The sequence below is a fragment of the Mus musculus genome, chromosome 10 (assembly GCF_000001635.26).
Source record: "Mus musculus strain C57BL/6J chromosome 10, GRCm38.p6 C57BL/6J".
NCBI lineage: Eukaryota > Metazoa > Chordata > Mammalia > Rodentia > Muridae > Mus > Mus musculus.
The window spans coordinates 78521314-78527739 of NC_000076.6; positions in this window are offsets into that span (position 1 = coordinate 78521314).

Here is a 6426-nt window from a genome sequence, read left to right on the forward strand (position 1 = left end):
ACAGGGTTTTTCTGTATAGCCTTGGCTGTGCTGGAACTCTCTCTGTCATGCAGGCTCTTGAATTTATAAAAATCTGCCTGCCTCTGCCTCCTGAGTGCTCGGATTAAAGGCGTGTGCCACCTCTGCCTGGCTCAAAAAAATTTAAGTTAGCATACAAAATAATGGATTTAAAAAAAAATTCTTACACCATTGCATACACTAGCAAGATTTTGCTGATAGGACCCTGATATAGCTGTCTCTTGTGAGACTACACCGGGGCCTAGCAAACACAGAAGTGGATGTTCACAGTCAGCTATTGGATGGATCACAGGGCCCCCAATGGAGGAGCTAGAGAAAGTATCCAAGGAGCTAAAGGGAGCTGCAACCCTATAGGTGGAACAACATTATGAACTAACCAGTACCCTGGAGCTCTTGACTCTAGCTGCATGTGTATCAAAAGATGGCCTAGTCGGCCATCACTGGAAAGAGAGGCCCATTGGACACGCAAACTTTATGTGCCCCAGTACAGGGGAACGCCAGGGCCAAAAAGTGGGAGTGTGTGGGTAGGGGAGTGGGGGGGGGGGTATGGGGGACTTTTGGGATAGCATTGGAAATGTAAATGAGAAAAATACCTAATTAAAAAAATTAAAAATTTCTTCTTCTCTCATATATTATACTGACTCCAGTTTCCCCTTCCTCTTCTCCTCCCAGTCCCTCCTTCCCACCTCCCCTCTCTCCCAGATCTGCCCCTCTTATAGTGGATTTCTTAGAGGCATTTCATACATATGTGTTGCTAAACTTTGTTCAATATTCATCCTCCTCCCCCATTTCCACTCCAACCCCTTAGCTCCATCTTGCTGGTCCCTTTCTTCTCCAAACAGTGTTCTTCTGCTTTTAAGTCACATGTTCTCCATTCTTATGTTTACCACACCCCAAACGTACATTTCCTTGAATGTGTGCGCGCACACGCGCGCACACACACACACACACACACACACACACACACACACACACACAGAGCAAAGATAAGGGATCTTTTCTCCCATCTCATGGTCCCATTTCTAGTCTCACCATAGCACAGATCCCTCTGTATGAACACTTGTATCAATTTAAATCTAGGAACCACTCATGAAAAAAAAATATACTTGTATTTCTCAAAATTTTATTTAAAACTATTATTTTAAAAATGTGTATGAGTCTTATGCTTGCATAGATGTCTGTGCACCAAGCGTGTGTTTGGCACCCAACAAAGCCAGAAGAGTTGCACTGGTTCTCCTGTTTCAACAGTGATAGACAGTTGTGTGCAGTCCAGTGGGTGCTGGGATCCCAGGTCCGCTGGAAAAGCAGCCAGTGCTCTTAACCACTGAGCCATCTCTCCAGCCCCAGAGTCAGTTTCCTGAATCTGGCTTATTTCACTTAAGGCAATGATCTCTACTTCCATGCATTTTTCTGTATGTGCAATGATTTCAATTTTCCTTATGGCTGAATAAAATTCCATTATGTACATTGCTAGTTTTTTTTTTTATCCATTCATTTTTTGTGGGCATTTAGTCTGGTTCCATTTTCTTGCTATTGTGAATAAAGTAGCAATAAACAAGTATCTTTGTGTTATTTGTGTGTGTGTGTGTATGTGTTAAGTCTCCAAGATATATGCCCCATGGAGGGTACAACTGTGAAACTGTATATTGATTTCTATGGTGGCTACACTAGATTCAGTTCCCACTGCTAGTGTTGAGAATTCTTCTTTCCCTACATCCTTGCCTATATTTGTGACAGTGGTTGTCTTGGAGACAATTGTTCTGACCAGGGTAAGATGGCATTTCAAAGCAGCAACCAGACCTCCCAGAGCTCCCAGGGACTAAACCACCAACCAAAGAGGGACCTAGGGCTCCAACTGCATATGTATCAGAGAATGGCCTTGTCTGGCATCAGTGTGAGGGGGGCCCTTGGTTCTGTGGAGGCTCGATGCTCCAGCATAGGGGAATGCTAGGGCAGTGATGTGGGAGTGAGTGGGTGGGAGGGGGAGCACCCTCATAGAAGCAGGGGGCATGGGGGATAGGATAGGGGGTTTGTAGAGAAGAAACTGGGAAGGGGAATAACTTGAAATGTAAATAAATAAAATAACCAATAAAAAAGAAAGAAGAAGGCTGAACTCTTTTTCAAGTATATATTGAGTATTTGATTTTCTCTTTTTGAAACTTGTCTATTCTGTTCATTAGCCCATTTATAGGTTATATGATTTTTGGTGCTTAATTCTGCAATTTTTCAAAAAAATTTCAATGAAAAATTTTTTTAGTGTATATATGGTGTGTGTGTGTATGTGTGTATGTGTGTGTGTGTATGTGTGTGTATATATGTGTGCATGTGTATGTATGTGTGTGTATGTGTGTATGTATATGGTATGTTTGTATGTGTGTGTATGTATGTGTGTGTGTATACACATGTGCCATGGTGCTTGTGGAGGCCAGAGAGCAACTTTTGATTCTGTCCTTCCATCCTGTGGATTCTAGGGATCACACTTAGGCCACCCAGCTTGAAGCACATGCTTTTGTCCACTGAGCCTCCTGCCTGCCTGAACCATGCAGCTCTTTGTATATTTCAGTTATGAATCCATCAGCTGATGCAGAGTTGGTAAAATATTTTCCACTATATAGACTGTCTCTTTGTTCTGGTGGAGGTTGTCTTTGCTGTGTAGAGGCTTTTTAATTTTATGCAATCCAGCTCTTGGAACTATGTCTTGTGTTGTTGGCATCCTTTTCAGAATGTCCCTGCTTATGCTTGTATCTGAAAGTATTTTCCCTAGTGGTTTTAAAGTTTATGCTTAGAGGGTCAGGTTTTACTTTGAGATCTTTGATACAGTGTTAATTGTGCAAGATAAGAAATATGGATCTAGTTTCATATTTTTGGCATAAGGATATCCATTCTTCCTGTTGCCATTTATTTTATTTTTATTTTTAATTTTTGTTTTGAGCCAGGGTTTGTAGTTTTGGCTGTCCTAGAACTTTCTATGACTCAACTTGCCAGTCTTAAGCTCACAGTGATCCTCTTGCCTCTGTTTCCTAAGTTCTGGTACTAAAGGTTTGTGCCACTATGCCCAGCCCAGGACCATTTAAGAAAGTCTTTTTCGAGGGACATCTGTGCCAAACATCAGGTGTGTTTGTGTGGGTTTGTGTCTGACCCACTGCTCTGTCCCATTGCTTGGCATCTATCTTGCTTTGTGTCAGGATCATGCTGTCTTGTCACTATGGCACGACAGTATAATTTAAGATCAGATATTGTAATACCTCCAACATTGTCTTTCTGCTCAGGATATCTGTGTCTGTTTTTAGCCTTTTATTCATGTTTCCATATGAACTTTAGGATTTTCTTTTGGTTGGTAGATATATCTTTGCAATTTTGATGGTAATTGTATTGATTTTGTACATGGCATTAGTCAATACAGGTCTTTTCATGTTACTAATTCTGCTAGTCCATGAGCATGGGAGAGTTTCTAGATTCTAGTGTTGCTGTGGACCAGACACAACCGGCCTCAGTTGGGCCCCCTCAATCCGCAGGAAAAATCAGGGTTCCGGTACAGGTGGGCAGGGAGTTGGCAAAAAGGATGACAAACAGACATGGACACAAGGGAGTGTTGTATCTGAATGTAATTTGTCACAAAGCAAGCAGACTTATAAGCGACTTTTACACAAAACAGAGGAATGTATACAAAAAGCTAAAAGGAGCCAATTGGGATAAAAATCAATGTTGACAACTGGGATCAAAAGCAGGCCACCTAAGATCAGCTTAATCACAGGAGCCAGGTGAGTGCTCTGATGCAATGCTAGTTTATTGTTAAACCCACCACCAGGGGTCCTTTAGTAAATACCTGATTATGCTATTCCTCTGGGCCTAGTGAAAAACATGCACCAGGGGAATTCCGTTCTACTAACTCTTTCATGAATAATACTTCAGTTCCTCCTAAAACCACAACCCACCTTCTTGCTAGGCCATTGTAAATTCCTGTGTATGGGAGTGACTCGGCTATTGTTCTAAGTATTTACTATGTAGACTAGCCCTGAGATTTCTAGCTCTATTCAAGTAAATTGTAATGCCTGATTTCTTCCACTGTCTCCCCTACGATACTAGAGGTAATTCTGAATGTTACTGAATAGGTAACATTCTTACTGAATTCCAAGCCCAGGGTTGGCTCAAGGACTGCCTAGGACATTGGAATACTGGTGGAGGCTAATCTAACTTAGCTATATGTCAAAATCAATCCTTAAAGGCACTCATAATAAAACAATATTGAAAGAAAGCACACAGATCCGTTTACCAACTAAAGCAAGGACATTGGAGCATTCGTTATTACAGGATGCCATGGTTCCAGGAGACTAAGTTTCCATGAACTTTTCACTTTGGGACTGCATCCAAGCTTTTGAGCCTGTCACTCAAGTGGAGTGGGTATGGCATAGTGCCATCTTTTAGTGCCATTTGATATCTGCATACTGGGCACTATCTGTGGGGATCTTATGGGCTTTGGCCCCACTGGAGCCATCAAAGAGTTGCAGTTCTCTCCAAGGGGGAGCCCGAGCAAGGTGGGCTGCTGGTCCTTTCCGGTGGCTGGGCTGCAGCTTCCCTGGAGTTGGTGGCAGGCCGCAGCAGGACACAGTAGCCAGCAGTGGGCAGCTAGGAGTCAAGGTGTGTGTGTGTGGGACACCAAGCAGGAAGTGGCTGTGGCAGAGTCCACAGCAGCTTCCATAGCAAAGCTTTGGGAGAGATTGCTCTTCCCTGGAGTGTTACAGCTCGACGAGACAGGCACGCTCAGATGATCTTTGATGAAATAACTTGTGCACTTTATTCCTTGTGGATAAGATCTTATAAAACTTTTGAGGTGGGCTGGGGGCTAAAGGTGGATGCTTTCTATTGGCTTGGTCTGAGATGTTAGGGATGCCTCATCTGCATGTGGAGGGGCTGTAGGTGTTGCACCTACATGACTGACTGACACAGTTCTCTCCATGGAATGTCATGGTCATGTGTTCCCGGACAGGAACCTGCTGGGAGTAGATTTAAATGCCTACCATTCTCAATCATGAGAACTGCCTGAGCTCCTGAATCCATTTAGAGTTGAGTGTTCAAAGGTCTCTTATTCTGCATAAAGTCTGTCTGTGGGTCTCTGTATTTTTTCCTCTCTGCTGCAGGAGAAAGCTTCTCTGATGATGGCTGAGCAAGGCACTGATCTGTGAGTATAGCAGAATGTTATTAGGAGTCATTTTATTGCTACATTAAAAAAGTAGTATTTGGCTTTACCCTAAGTTCCTGAGCTATCTAGCCTCAGGTTCTTAGTCACTCAAACCATGTCAGGTTTGGGTTCCATCTTGTGCTGAAGTCAAATCGACATTGGTTAGTTACTCTTACAAGCTTTGTGCCACCATTGCATGAACATGTTAGCATACCATTGTAGATCAAAGAGTTCATGGTTGGATTGGTATTTATGTTTCTCTTTTGGTAGCATTCAGAGTACCTTCCTGTACTAGAGAATCTAGAACACTGTGGAGAATGCTCTATATAGGTACCAGCTTGACTCCTCCGTGTTCACAGAGTTGTCTTCAGCTATGGGGCCTTGCTGTTAGTTTATGGAGAGCCACTTATCTTCTCAGCAACAGCCTAGGTTGTTTGGGGATTCCCATGGACCACTATGACCAACAACTTGATTAGATATAACCTAATCCCAGTACTAGAAGTTTCATTTGTGACAAGAGCTGGCCAGTTGAGAGTCTGTCTCCCCCATTATTTGATGACTCCATTTAGGCTGCCTTTATATATGTGTATATTTTAGAAAGCTTCTACTATATTAGGTTTCCATATTACCCAGTGGCTCTTAATTTTATCTGTCTCCCTCCTTTTTTACCCTTTACCCTCCCCTTACCTGCTTTAGCTTCCCATTTCAGTTTTCCCATCCATACATACATATTCTATTTCCCTTTGCTAATAAGATCTGAATCCATAGTCCCTCACTCTAGACCTAACCTCTGTCATTCTATATATTGTAGCTTGGTTATCAATGACTTAACAGGTGGTTTCTGCATATAAGTGAACACATTCTATTTTTGTCTTTCTGGGTCTGGGTTACCTCACTCAGGATGATTTTTTTTTTCTAGTTCCACCTGAAAGAACCTAACCCACTCAATTTTAGAACAGGCAGTCATGTGTGACCTTAACTTTCAATTTCCTGGGCTGGAGAGATGGCTCAGTGGTTGAGCACTCACTGCTCTTCCAGAGGTCCTGAGTTCAATTCCCAGCAACCACATGGTGGCTCACAACCATCTGTAATGGGATCTGACGCCCTCTTCTTCTGTGTCCGAGAAGAGCTACAGTGTACTCACATACTTTAAATAAATAAACAAATAAAACAAAAACAAGCAAACAAACAAACCAAACCCAAAAAAATCAGTTTCAGTTTCCCAAAGA